Source organism: Eurosta solidaginis, chromosome 2, assembly GCF_040869045.1.
Source record: "Eurosta solidaginis isolate ZX-2024a chromosome 2, ASM4086904v1, whole genome shotgun sequence".
Classification (NCBI taxonomy): Eukaryota; Metazoa; Arthropoda; class Insecta; order Diptera; family Tephritidae; genus Eurosta; species Eurosta solidaginis.
In genome coordinates, this window is record NC_090320.1 from 83,177,917 (window position 1) to 83,192,952 (window position 15,036).

The following is a 15,036-nucleotide window of genomic DNA, read 5'->3' on the forward strand; positions in this document are numbered from 1 at the left end:
ACGCCCCGACCCCGAAAGTACCGACTTGCCACCTCCTATCCTGGAAGAAACCCTTGGCAAGTCGGTTCAAAGGACACGGTATGCTTGAAATATGTTTTATTCCGAAGTCATACTATCTAGATTTTTTTTGCGGATTCTTTCTTTGTGAGTTAAGTTAAGCTCAGCAATAAAAGTTTGCGAAAATTCCCCGAGCGCTTTTTGAGAAAATTGCATTTTAGTGCATCATCATGTAATATGAATTACACTGTTTGGCAGTGAAAATATTCTCTTGACGAGATATACCTCAATTCGTTGGTCTAGTCGAGCACATAAAATCTGCATACTTAGGGTTTCTAATAGACTCTCAAATTTTGGAGTTAGGTATCAAAAACCCCCTTTTTCATAGGCTTTTGAGTATAGCTGCGAAAAAAAGTAGATATTGAAATTTGTCTCACTTTTCCGCTAGCTCCAGTACCTCCAGCATTATTTCAATATTCGGGAGAAATGAATCGTACCGAAAAATCAGCGTTGGCAAAACTTTTGACATCTCGCGCCAACCCAGTGTGCCCCCCTTCTGTTAATGTGGATATAATCGACGGGTTCTCTTTTTTATATCATCATGGAGCCTCACTCCCACAAAAATGCGGAAAGTTGGCCGTATCCATCTTGTAAAGAGTATGTAGCACTTCGTCAACAGAAATTCATCTAATCTTCGATAGATACTTTCATCCATCTATCAAACATCTTCAAAGGCAGACGCGTAAAGAATTTGACATTGCATTCACTATACGTGGTCCGCTTCAACCACGTCCAAATGACTTTGTAGGTAGCTTGAAAAATTTTCGTTTTATGGAGAATGAGGAAATAGCGGTTGTTCTACAAGACAAGAAAGTTTTCATAACAGTTGAGGAGCAGTGTTTTTCGTTTTCCGTTTCAGACAACCATGTTGTTAAAAAAGTGGAAGGAAATTTAGAATGCCAGAACGAAGAGGCTGATACCAGAATAATGTTTCATATATCGAAATTGGCGCCCAACTCAAAAGTTCTCGTAAAAGCATCGACACTGACATTCTGATTATTTTACCAAGTAATTTATACAAAGTTCCTGACAAGCAAATTTGGCTGGCTTGTCCTAAATCAAGGAAAATAAATCGCATTCTAGATCAAGAGTGCATATATTGTTCGGAACTAGCGTCCATCCTTGGTTATACATTGTGCTTAGCTTTGCCAACATATTATGCTTTCAGTGGATGTGATTATACAGCGTCGTTTTTTAATCGAGGGAAAGCGAGGCCTTTCAAAATTTTGGAAGGTAATAAACTTTTTCAACAAGCGTTCGCTTCTCTGACTGATCCAACCGATGTATGTGATGAAAAAAAGATGGAAGTTCTACAAGAACTCTCTTGTAATATGTATAATATGAAATGTTGCGACAGTGTCTACAATGCAAAGTTACAAATTTTCCAAAGGATGTACGGAACAACAAAAGATAATGAAAAATTGTAACGTAGCGTTACAATAGTATGACCCCCCACTGTAACCCTTTATCTCCTACGCCTGAGACCCCCACTCTAACCCTTTTTCACCTACGCCTGAGAGTATACATACATAGTACATTAACAGGTAGCCAACAGCAGCAGCTACATACCAATGCATACGAATAGCATTTGGCGATAACAATAATATGCACACGGTACGCCAACTCACAGTAAATGGCAAACTGAAGTACCCAATTAGCGGTTCATTTCTCACTCGCATCATAGCAGAAGCAGTATAAAAGAGAATGAATCGCCGCCGTTCGGCCGATAGATCCCTTCCCCTCAGTCCTGGCTCAGGCAGTAGAGCGACCCGTCGGCTAAAGGGGCTACCGCTGTGCCGTCAAGGCGCACTGCTGCACACTTCCCCTCAGCCCACGGATCGACCTACAAAGACCCGGCTGGTACAACTCCGCGTCCAGGCCTGCCATCGTGCAAGCATGGAGGCGGTGGTGTCCAGCTAGCGAGCTAGCACTGGAGGCGAGTGAGCCAACCACACCACGGAGTGGAAAGGGGCGCTGTCAGGGAACGGGTCACCCTCACTTGCGGGCACAACGAGTCGTCCCCTTTATGGTTTTCTCGCCCGTGTCCCAGCTAGGTGGAGGGAGGCCCTTTTCTCCTCCGCCCCGGCTCCGACCGTCGACCGGTCCAGCAGCTAAAGGGGCTACCGCTGTGCCGTAAGATGCACTCCCCCTCAGCCCGTGGATCGGCCTACGGAATTCCGGCTGGTACAACTCCGCGTCCAGCCCGGGCATGGAGGCGGTGGTGTCTAGCTGGCGGACCGGCATTAACCATAACTCTTTTATTCATTCCTCGCAGGTCCGTCCGCCGCCGCCACTGAGACAGCGTCCTCGCAGGAAGCCGCCACCCGCAACCGCCGCTACTGGTCATCTTTGTACGGAAAGCTGCTGCCCTCACTACCCGTCAAGCTGTGTGTGTGTGTGTGTATTAGTCATTAACACATAACAACTGTGTTCTTATTAAGTGGGGGTTTGTGGGACCCCTCTACTTGACCCTGGATTGACTGAGTGCTACCTCAGCCTTCGACAAAACCCACCTCATAAAATGTATGAAGAAAATTAAGGGTTTTGATTCAAGTACTATTCCACCATGCTGGAAATCCTTTAAGCAAAATTATTAATGACAGCTTACGTCAGTTCCATGTGGCTAAACGCGACTGAATCAACTAGTGTTAAGTTTCCTGCGGAAGAATGTGGCTGGTTTAATGATCACGGAATTTGTAAACCACGCTGGTTCGACGGTGAATCAGTACCTCTTGATGTTGAAGAGGTGTTGAGATTTTCTATAAACAGTTCGGAAGAAAAATGTGGAGACTGAAGACTTTAATGAAATACTGTTGGCCGGAGATGAATCTGATATAGAATAAGTACTTTTTGCACAGTTAAAATAAAATAATGTAAATATATTCACTTTGAGCTAAATGAAACTGAAAAATATTTAGAAAAAACGTGCATTAAGGTGCTCCTTATTTCGCAAATGTGATCTTTATTGGCATTGCAGCTCGCTAGGCGCAACATTTTTTTCATATCAATATAACTATACATATCATATCCATATAATTTTGAATACAGCCATGTTGGTTATTTCATCATGTTTGAAACATGCATTAATAAATAACCTCTAAACCGTATGCGAATATAATCCTTAGTATTAAATCTTTTTAAAATAGTGCAAACAACTGTGAACTTAAAACCTGCAAATTTTTTTTCCTGCCACGTCTATGAGAAAATAAGATTACCCTTCATGCAAAATTTCAGATCGGTAAAAGATGTAGCATATAGTGCACCACCTTTAAACCGACTTGCCAAGGGTTTCTTCCAGGATAGGAGGTGGCAAGTCGTTACTTTTGGATTCGGGGCGTTGCCAGCTCTCATAATTTGAACATTTTATTCGAATACACTATGCAACATATTTTCGCCGAAAATTGACTTTTCATCGACGAATTACCACGATCCTGCCAAGCTAGGATCTGGCAAGTCCACGGTTTGAAGTTGCTCCAAATACCAGTTAATGATTTATACTGGTCCCATTTGAATACAACATGCAACATGTTTTTTGCAGTGGGCTCCTGGACTATTACATCTCTCTTTAAAATCCATATATTTTGGACAATTTTAATTAACAAATTGTGATACTTTATTACCGGGGACGATAATTCGAATACTTTTTCGCTTTTGGACTATTGATAACAGGACAAAACGCGTCTTTTCATATCTCTTTCTACTATTTTGGACGGGTTATTGCAGTCGACCTCGGTTTCAAACTGTTTTTCGAGGAAAAATTTTGAAAGGGTAGAAAAACTTAGCACCCGTGTTTGTATTCTTAATGCTGAAATAACTACGCGTCCTAATATACCCCAATTCAAGACTTTTGTATAATTTTCTGTAGGACCCATATAGGTGCACCTCATTTTCATACTAAATTCGTTCAAAAAATTTACCATCACAGCAACCAATATCTGATATTCCGCTCCTTTTTGGTTTCCCTGCGTCACTTTCCACAACAGCAACCCCGGTAATTTTGACACTTCGTTCAGTGTCAAACGCATGTTCCACGCAGGTTCCACTGAGTTCCACAATAGTTTGACACTGACCGAAGTGTCAAACGGCAGTGTGTTAGAAAGAGAAAGGAATTGTTTCCTTCTCATACATATCATACTTGTAAACCTGTACTATGTTCTATACATTTTCGTGTCGTATTTGGGTTTATTTTAATGATTGCATTAAAATAATTGATTAATTCTCTTTCCAAAAATCGCAATTACGCTAAGTTACTACACCGCATATAGGATGCAATCAACCAAAACTTCCTTGAGAAAACATTCGACATGAATTGGTTTCTTTGTTGTTGCCAAAGTATCGAGTGACGGCTCTTGACAAACAAAAACTCTTTGACTGTACTAGTTTGGAATTTGCAGATTCTTACAACTATGGCCCTTATTATGATATGAGCATCTTTCGATCTCCGATCTTCGTTGGCTACCGAACACCGAAAATCGTATTTCAAATTCGTTGTGTATCTAATTCTGAATCCAATAAAAGTTTGTTGTCGACGCTGTATCGAAAAAGGAGAAAATTGTTTGAAATGTAAGTTTTTGTGTTTATCTTCTGCTTTTTTGCTACCTAATAGTAATTTCAAACTATTTGTATTAATATTACTTATATAGGTCCAAGGTCGTGAATACAAAACAACAGCTTAGGAGACTGGTTTCAAAAATGGGACAAAATCCGTTTATAGCAAAAGGAGCTTGCACAAAGGATCAGGTGGAAAAAAATTCCGAGAATGCTCTCGTTCCAGATGCTCAGTTGAGACAATCCCTAGCGCACAATCTGAAAATTGTCAATTTCAAAATGGTTGGAATAGACTTGGTTTTTGTTCATTGTTGCAGCCATTCATCTTTACTGGATAGAAAGTCCATGAACGCTTCTATGGTCAGTTTAGTTTTTAACACATGTAACAACATGTATAGAAAGTTACAATATTTAGAAAGCTACAAGGCAGACGTCACTCTGGGATTCAGCGATGGATGAAGACGCCTTGAAGGATATAGGCTTTTTGGAGTGTGCTGTCCGATTGCTGCTGGTGTACCTGGTGTCAGTGGGTTGGTACTAGTGTTTTGGCAGCAATGTGCAACGAGTGTGCCGGTCGGGCGATTTCCATTTGTAAGCATCTATGAAGGCGGCATATGCCAAGGCATGAGCTGCATTGGACCGATGCCGCGATCGTAAACACTCTGGGCCGGCACACGGAACACATGGGGGGAGGAGTTGATGACTCCTTCTTACGCGAGTACGAGTGTCGGAAAGGGAGGGGAGGGACGGGAGTAAAAGCTGCTGCTCGGCATTGCTACTATCCATGCTACGTAGATTGTAATGATGGGTTGTAGCGGGCGCATTCGGTGAATGCGCCGTTGGGCGCGAGCAACAGCGCACAGTTGATGTGGACTGCTGAGCAGCGTCGCTGCTAGAAGGTGGCGGAGGTACGTTTGAGAGTGAAACGCGGGACGTCCTTGGACGTGAACAGCAGGGAGCCACAGAAGTTTTATAGAAGTTTCGGGGGCCGAACGTTGGGTTCTAACCCAGAACAGCCCGAGCGATGCAACCATCTTTTACACTTGACACACTGACAATAGTACAACCGTCTAAGATAAATCCTTTTCCGACATATGCAGCAGAACCACAGCCTGGGACCGGGGTTAGGTTCAATACCTTCCCGGAGCAGGAGTGTATGGAGCAGTCCAGCTGCAAGGAGCTGCTCCGAGGATGACAATTTTTGGTAGGGACGCAACAAATTAAATGGGGTTACACTGAGAAGACAGCCATTGGTCGGGAAAAAAATCCCAAGTCGGTCCGGAACGTAGAACCGGCAGCCGTGGGAAGCGTTCCTGAGATGGTCGGGCTTGGTACCGGAACGTACCGGATCTGCATCTGGCAAAGGACCATCAACATCAATAACACTCCCCAAGGCCTTCGGGGAGTGTCCTTATCGCTACAACAACAACAACATATACATTCTGTGCTGGCAAACGGTGCAAAAGGTGGTAGGGACTAAGAGTATGTTTCCTTGACCTACACGATTGCTGCCGGAAAAGAGGGGAGAAGAAGACGGGGGCGGGGGCAGATGCACGGCATTACTACCGACTCTACTACGGAGATTGTAGTTATGAGTGGGAGCGGCCCTATGAGCTGGTGGCGCCGTGTAGCGCGAGCACCAGCGGGTACTTGTTGTGGCTTGCTGAGCAGCAGAGATGCTGGAGGGTAGTGGGGGCGCTGAGGCGCAGACTACAGGATGTCCTTGGGCGTGAACTGCAAGGAACCACAAAAGATTTATAAAAGTTACGAGGACGTCGGGTTTCGGGATCTAGCCCAGAACAACCTGTCCGATGCAACCATCCCTTGCACGTCACACACTGACAAGAGTATGATCGACGCAACAAACTAAATGGGGTTTCCCTTGGTCGGGAAAAATCCCGAGTCCCCGATCTAGGTAAAGGCCATATTCTCATCGGGACGGACTCAAACGCAAACCACGTCCAGTGGCGCAGTTCCAACATAAACACCCGTGGTGTATTTTGCAATGTAGGTAATGAACCAAATTTTATTACTAAAAACCGCAAAGAGGTTATTGACCTAACTATTTGTAGAGAAAGCGTTTATAAGGAACACTCCTTCTCAGACCACCGGTATATTGAAGTAATACTAAAACTGTCAGCACTGCCGTCACAAAGCCTCTCATCAACGGAGGAGCAGGAGGGTCTGGTGCAAACCTTCTCATTTGCACTCTCAAATGGACTTGTCTAATGTCAGTACAACGCGGTAAGCGCAAACCTTACTGGTGGTCCCATGATTTGGACTCACTTCGTAAATCCTGTACACAGCAGTTTAACGAAGCCAAAAGCCTCGATCATGAGTCACAATGGCTAGAATACAAGCAAAAACTAAGGTACTAAAGAGATATCAACCAACTGGCTGCGGCACATATATACAGCTTTCTAGGCTCTCAACTATATTCCGTGTGCATGGAGGAGTGCCACGGTCGTATTCATTCCTATGGCAGGGAAAGCCTCTTATTACGAGCCCAAGGACTACAAATTTCCAGCAGGTTACTCGCCACTTGTAGCAGAATGGTGGCTTTACGTCTTTCGAACTCAAGACCCTAGAGAGGAACTTGGGGAGTGCTCTCGCCTCATTGTATAGGTGGTGTTCTGGGGACATAAGAAGACAACCCATGGCGGTTCAAAACCAAGAAGAATTAAACAAGGGGTGCCACAGGGTGGTGTCCTATCCCCACTTTTGTTTAACTTCTACATATCAAAGCTACCTTCGCCACCAGAAGGAGTTACTATCGTTTCCTACGCCGATGACTCCGCAATAATGGCCACAGGTCCAGGCCCACAGATCAATGAGCTTTGCAACAGAATAAACAGCTATCTTCCTGATCTCTCCAGTTTTTTCGCCTCGCAAAACCTGGCATTACCACCGACTAAATCCTCCGCGATTTACAACGTCCCAAATGTGGACCATTTTGAACATCCACGTGGATGGCACTACGCTACCGACTGTCCTACACCCCAAAATCTGGGGCGTGACGTTTGATCAGGATCTACATTTTGGTGAGCATTCAGCCGAAATTGTACCGAAAATCCAGAGCCGTAATAAAATCCTCAAATCTCTTGCTGGCAGTACTTGGGGAAAAGACAAAGAAACGCTCGTCACCACTTACAAAGCAAATGGCCAGCCGATTGCATACTACGCGTCCCCTATAAGGTCGCTAAGCCTAAAAACTACTGACTGGAAGAAGTACAGGCCTGCCAAAATACTGTTATTAGAACCGCCACGGACTGTCTTCTTATGTCCCCAGAACACCATCTACATAATGAGGCGAGAATACTCCCCATCAGGGAGTGAAATGAGATGCTAACCAAACGGTTCCTGTTGAATACCCAGAAACCTGGGCATCCAAACCGACATCTGATTGATGAGCCAACACCGCCCAGGGACTTAAGGATTCATCTCCGTAAGCATTAATCACCTTACATTTTCGATTTCTACATTGATAGATAGTTCTCAGCATGGATTTTGTAGAGCCAAATCAACCACAACCAATTTGCTTGAATTTACAACTCACGTCTTTAATGGGTTTTAGAAACAATCATAATACCGACGTTATATACACTGATTTCAGCAAAGCATTCCACAAAGTAGCCACTCATAATTTGTTTATAAACTCTAATTGCTTGGCTTTCAACCTGGCCTAACTCGCTGGATCTCCTCCTATCTTTGCGGTAGAACTCTGAGTCATGTTTAAATACATTTGTTCGAATGTCATCGATGTTCCCTTTGGTGTGCCTCATGGCAGCCATCTCTGTCCTATTCTGTTTTTGCTCTTTATAAACGATATTTCCACAACTATAAAATATTCTAAAATTTTAATGTATGCCGACGACGTAAAACTTTTTAAGTCATACGCGTCGGTTGAAGAACGTTCTGTACTCCAGGCGGATTTAAATAGTTTAGTTACTTGGTGTAATGCGAATTTTATGCCGCTCAACATAGAAAAATGTTAATTCATGTGTTTTTCACGTGGGAACGTACAGCCAGCTTCTTACACAATTAATGGCCAAACTCTGGAATGCGTTGATGTTTTTGTCGACTTGGGAGTTACAATGAATTGCAAACTTAGTTTCAACCCTCGTATTAATGCCACAGTCAATAAAGCAAGAGGAGTTTTAGCATTTGTAAAAAGATGGTTAAAAGAGTTTAGTGATCCTTACGTTACAAAACCCCTTTTTACAACATTGGTGAGGCCGATATTAGAATATGGATCGATTATTTGGAATCGCGCGTTATCAAGTTCATGTGGATAGACTAGAATCAATTCAAAACCAGTTTTTACTTTTCGCCTTGAGAAATCTTCAATGGTACTCTCCGTATAATCTTCCTCCTTACACTAATCGGTTAAAACTAATAAATCTTCCTACCCTTGCAAGTCGTAGAGAAATGCTAGGTGTACTATTCATGGCTAGACTTTTAAGTGGATCGATTTCAAGCCCATTTATTTTGAACGAAGTAAACTTGAATGTTCCATGCCGAATTTCAAAGCATTATAAACCTATAATTCTTAAACAATGCAGAAGCAATTTCCAACTAAACGAACCTTTTCTATGTTTGTGTGAAGATTATAAATCTCACTCGAGAATAATTGATGTTTCGGACTCGCTCTTTGCCATAAAAAAACGGTTCTATCTTCTCTTAATAATTAAAAAATTATATTTATACTTTTAATCTATTGTATTTTGTGAATTCTATAGATATATATAAATGTGAATTGATGTTCGTTCCTGTCCATGTTTTGGGGCCGATACGAGGCCAATTTTATTCGTTCTTTTTTCATATTATAGGGATCAAATAGGGGAAGGTTTTTAGCAAAAAAAAAAATTTCTAGTGTCTTGAGATATAGGTCAAAACGTGGACCCGGATAAACCTACGATGTGTTTGTATAATATGGGTATCAAATGGCACCTTCTGATGAGTACTTTAATGTGGGGTACTTTTCGTACCCCTAGGTGACTAGGGTTCGAGATATAGGCCAAAGTGTGGACCCAGGTACCCCAAGAATGTGTTTGTATAATATGGGTATCAAATGGAACCTTCTGATGAGTACTTTAATGTGGGGTACTTTTCGTACCCCTAGGTGACTAGGGTCTCGAGATATAGGCCAAGTGTGGACCCGGGTACCCCAAGAATGTGTTTATACAATATGGATATCAAATGAAAGCTGTTGACGAGCGGTTTAGTACATAATAATTTTTCGTACACCTGGGTGACTAGGGTCTCGAGATATAGGCTAAAACGTGGACCCAGATACCCCTAGAATGTGTTTATACAATATGGATATCAAATGAAAGCTGTTGACGAGTGGTTTAGTACATAATAATTTTTCGTACACCTGGGTGACTAGGGTCTCGAGATATAGGCTAAAACGTGGACCCAGATACCCCTGTTGTTGTTGTTGTTGTAGCAGTGCTTCGCCCCACCTAACAGACGCGACCGATCACAAACTGTCATCAATATCCTCTAACGGGAGTCCAAGGAAACTTGCTGTTTCAACAGGGGTGGACCATAGGGAAAGGGGTGTTAGAGGCGTTGGTTCCACATTACAATTAAAGAGATGGTTGGTGTCATGTGGGGACACATTGCAAGCGGGGCATACATTTTGTATGTCGGGGTTGATTCTGGATAGGTAAGAGTTTAACCTGTTACAGTATCCAGAACGAAGTTGAGCCAGAGTGACACGCGTTTCCCTGGGGAGTATGCGTTCCTCTTCCGCAAGTTTTGGATACTTTACTTTGAGTACTGGGTTCACCGGGCAATTCCCGGCATAAAGGTCCGACGCCTGTTTGTGGAGTTCACCAAGGACCTGCTTGTGTTTTTTCGCTTCATACGGCTGTGTTCTCAGATGCCGTATTTCCTCAAAATGCTTACGGAGATGACTCCTTAAGCCCCTAGGCGGTGCTGGCTCGTCAATCAGATGTCTGTTGGGATGCCCAGGTTTCTGGGTATTCAACAGGAACTGTTTGGTCAGCATCTCGTTTCTTTCCCTGATGGGGAGTATTCTCGCCTCATTATGTAGATGGTGTTCTGGGGACATAAGAAGACAGCCCGTGGCAATTCTGAGAGCAGTATTTTGGCAGGCCTGTAGCTTCTTCCAGTGGGTAATTTTTAGGCTTGGCGACCATATGGGTGACGCGTAGCACGTAATCGGCTGGCTAATTGCTTTGTATGTAGTCATGAGCGTTTCTTTATCTTTTCCCCAGGTACTGCCAGCAAGGGATTTGAGGATTTTGTTACGGCTCTGAATTCTCGGAACAATTGCGGCTGCGTGCTCACCAAAATGTAGATCCTGATCAAACGTCACACCCAAGATTTTGGGGTGTAGGACAGTCGGTAGCGTAGAGCCATCGACGTGGATGTTCAAAATGGTCGACATTTGGGACGTCCATGTTGTAAATAAGGTCGCGGAAGATTTAGTCGGTGATAATGCCAGGTTTCGCTAGGCGAAAAAACTGGAGAGATCAGGGAGGTAGCCGTTTATTTTATTGCATAGCTCATCGATCTGTGGGCCTGGGCCTGTGGCCATTACTGTGCAGTCATCGGCGTAGGAAACGATTGTGACTCCTTCCGGTGGTGAAGGTAGTTTAGATATGTAGAAATTAAACAAAAGTGGGGATAGGACACCACCCTGTGGCACCCCTTGTTTAATTCTCCTTGGCTTTGATGTTTCGTTTCTAAATAGCACCGATGCCTGCCGACCACCCAGATAATTTGCGGTCCACCTTTTAAGACATGGGGGAAGGGTAGACCCTTCCAGGTGTTGCAGTAACGAACCGTATCAAAAGCTTTTGATAGGTCTAGCGCTACGAGTACTGTTCTATGGTGGGGGTTTTGATTTAAACCGCAATTTATCTGGGTACTAATGGCATTTAGCGCGGAGGTAGTGCTATGGAGTTTTCTGAAGCCATGCTGATGGGAGGCTAGTTGCAAATTTGCTTGGAAATAAGGGAGCAAAATGGCTTCGAGCGTCTTTGCTACTGGCGATAGGAGAGATATCGGACGATACGACTCTCCTATGTTAGCTGGTTTACCAGGCTTTAGTAGCGGGACCACCTTGGCCATTCTCCATTTCTCGGGTATGACAAAGGTGGAAAGAGACAGGTTGAAGACCTGCGCTAAATATTTGAAACCCTCTTTCCCTAGGCTTTTAAGCATCGGCATGGCTATGCCGTCTGGGCCCACTGCTTTGGATGGTTTAGCGCGACCAATGGCGTCCTCAACCTCTTTAGCGGTGAGGGTGATTGGTGACGCGCTGAATTTGTGTTTATGTGCGTGTCTGTTGGCCCTCCGTCTAACTTTGTCGACCGTAGAATGCATTATATATTGTCGGCAGAAAGCGCTCGCGCATTTTTTCGCATCCGACAGCACTTTGTCGCCAAAGGCGATGGAAACTTTGTCTTTGTGCTTAGTCGGATTCGATAGGGACTTTACGGTGGACCAAAGTTTACCCACACCGGTAGAGAGGTTACAACCTCTTAGGTGCTCCTCCCATTTCGCCCGCTTGTGTTCATCCACAAGCAATCTGATGCGTTGGTTTATATCCCTTATTTGGGGGTCGCCTGGATCAAGCTGCCTTATAAGGTCACGTTCTCTCGCTAAGTTTGCGGCCTCCGCCGGGAAGTGGGGCCGGATTTCGGGAATTCTCCCGGCGGGAATGAAACGTGCCGAGGCGGATTCAATGACCTTGCGAAAGGCACGCTACCCTTGGCGGGCATCAGTCGGGATAGGGAGGGCAGCAAAGAGGTTGTCTGTAAAGGATTTATATTCTCCCCACTTTCCTTTTTTAAAGTTTATGAAAGTGCGTTTTTCGGTGACGATGAAGTCGGCGGTACGCTAGAGCGAAACAAGTATAGGCAGGTGGTCGGATGCCAATGATACCATCGGCTGCCAGTTGACGCAGTTTACGAGTTCTGCGCTCACGATTGAGATATCTGGCGAACTGTGACAGCTTCCTACCATACGTGTGGGGGCGTCTCCGTTTATTGTGCAGAACGTCGTTTCTTCTTCTTCTATTTGATCCGCCAACATCTCGCCCCTACTGTCCGCCCGCAAATTTGAATGCCATAGATCATGATGGGCATTGAAGTCGCCTAAAATAATGCGATTGTTTCCAGTGAGTAAGGCTCTAATATTAGGGTGGTATCCACCGGGGCAACAGGTGGCAGGGGGGATGTAGATGTTGATGATTTCTAGGTTTGCATCGCCTGACCGGACAGATAGGCCTTGACGTTCTAAGACGTTGTCCCTGCGGTCGATGCCAGGATCAAATATGTGATATTGCACAGAGTGGTGTATTATAAACGCGAGGCCGCCTCCATTTCCGCTCTCGCGATCTTTTCTGTGGACATTATACCCAGAGCAGGACTGCAATGCAGATCGTGCTGTGAGTTTAGTCTCTTGAATCGCAGCAATGCGGATGTTGTGCCGCTTCATGAAATTGACTATCTCCGTAATCTTCCCAGTTAGTCCATTACAGTTTAACTGCAGAATTCTGAAGTGCATGAGGGGAGACGTCGCCACTCTGGGGGTAAGTGACGGGTGACTACGCCTGGGTTCAGGAAGGCCAGGACGCAATTGCTGTTGTGGCCCTGGGACTGGGCGTCCTTGGGCAAGCATTGGGGTACCCGGATGATTTGGGTTTGCGACCTGGCAACATGGCGCGATGAAACCCGCCGAGGGGTTGCCGTCGCGGAGACCAGAACATCTAGGAAAGTGGCACCACCCGAGGCAGGAGCTGCATTGGGCGGATGTCGCAAACATATATATTCTGTGCTGGCAAACGGTGCAAACGGAGGTAGGGACTAAGAGTCTGTTTCCCTGACCTACACGATTGCTGCCGGAAAAGAGGGGGGGAGAAGACGGGGGCAGGGGCTGTTGCTCAGCATTGCTTCCGACTCTACTACGAAGATTGTAGTTATGAGTGGTAGCAGCTGTTTGAGTTGTTGGCGCCGTAAGGCGCGAGCAGCAGCGGGTACTTGTTGTGGCTTGCTGAGCAGCGGGGCTGCTGGAAGGTAATGGGGGGGCGCTTAGACGTAGACTACGGGACGCTCTTGGGCGTGAACAGCAAGGAGCCACAAAAGATTTATAAAAGTTACGTGGACGTCGGGTTTTGGGATCAAGCCCAGAACAACCTGTCCGATGCAACCATCCCTTACACGAGACACACTGAACAGAGTATGACCGTCCTAAAAAGATTCTTTTCCGGCAGATGGAGCAAAACCATTTCTCAGGACCGAGGTCAGGAGACGGACCCGGATTGGATTCGATACCTTCCCGGAGCAAGAGAATATGGAGCAGTCCTGCTGCAAGGAGCTGCTGGGAGGATGACAATTTGTGGGAGGGACGAAACAAATTAAATGGGGTTACACTGAAATGACAGTCCTTGGTCGGGAAAAATCCCGAGTCGCTCCGGTACATAGAACCGACTGCCTTGGGAAGTGTTTATACAATATGGATATCAAATGAAAGCTGTTGATGAGTTCTTTAACAGAGGGTAATTTTCATACATCTGAGTGACTAAGGTCTCGAGATATTGCCCAAAACGTGGATCAGAATGACCTTAGGATGTGTTTTTACATTATGGGTATCAAATGGAAGCTGGTAATGAGTACTGCAATATGGGTATCAAAAGGAAGCTGTGCTGATGAGTGGTAATTTTTCTCTGGGTGACGAGCGTCTCGAGATCATTTCATGTGTACAACATTTTTTGAATAAATATACGAATTTTTCGATTTGTGTCGTGCTGCTAAGTTGCAAATTTTTTTCGAAGGTGACAGGTGAGGTTTGTAGACTGTTTATGAGAGATTCTTCAGCACACATACACAAACGCACCTTGAAAATGGCCAACGCGTTTATTTTACTCCTGAAAATGCAGCGCTTAGAGCAACAAGTGCACCGTTTACAACTTGACTGCCTTTTTTCATTTCATCGGACGATTTTGCAAGAACATTGCTATATGCAGAAGTGCCACAATATATCACATGGGATAAATCCAGTAAACATTTCAAAGGCGAAAACAAGGAAAACCAGTTCAAGGTCATCCTAATGTGTTTTCAACAGATGCATTGGGACGCATTTATGCAGTTCATCCAAATAATGCTGAGTGTTTTACTTGCGATTGTTGTTAATTAATGTTCGTGGCCTAACATCATTCCAAGCTTTAAGAACAATTAATGGTGAATTGTGCGCTACATATCGTGAAGCATGTCAACAATTAAAATTGTTGGAGGATGATAAGCATTGGAAAGATACGCTTGTCGTTTCAGCTAAAAATTGCAATGTGCTCCCCATCTAATCCATTGGAATTATGAAATAATTTCAAAGATTATATGACAGATGATATTTTAAACCAAATGCGTCGAAATACTGCAAATTATGAGTTGGAATTCA

The 15,036-nt window shown here is 44.4% G+C and overlaps 1 protein-coding gene across 3 annotated transcripts in view; it reads right to left on the bottom strand.

Annotated features, from left to right (window-relative positions):
* The window catches only part of Kr-h2 (Krueppel homolog 2), a 56,510-nt gene that overhangs the window by 5,138 nt on the left and 36,336 nt on the right, over positions 1-15,036 (bottom strand). The gene's annotated exons all lie outside the window — the stretch shown is intronic.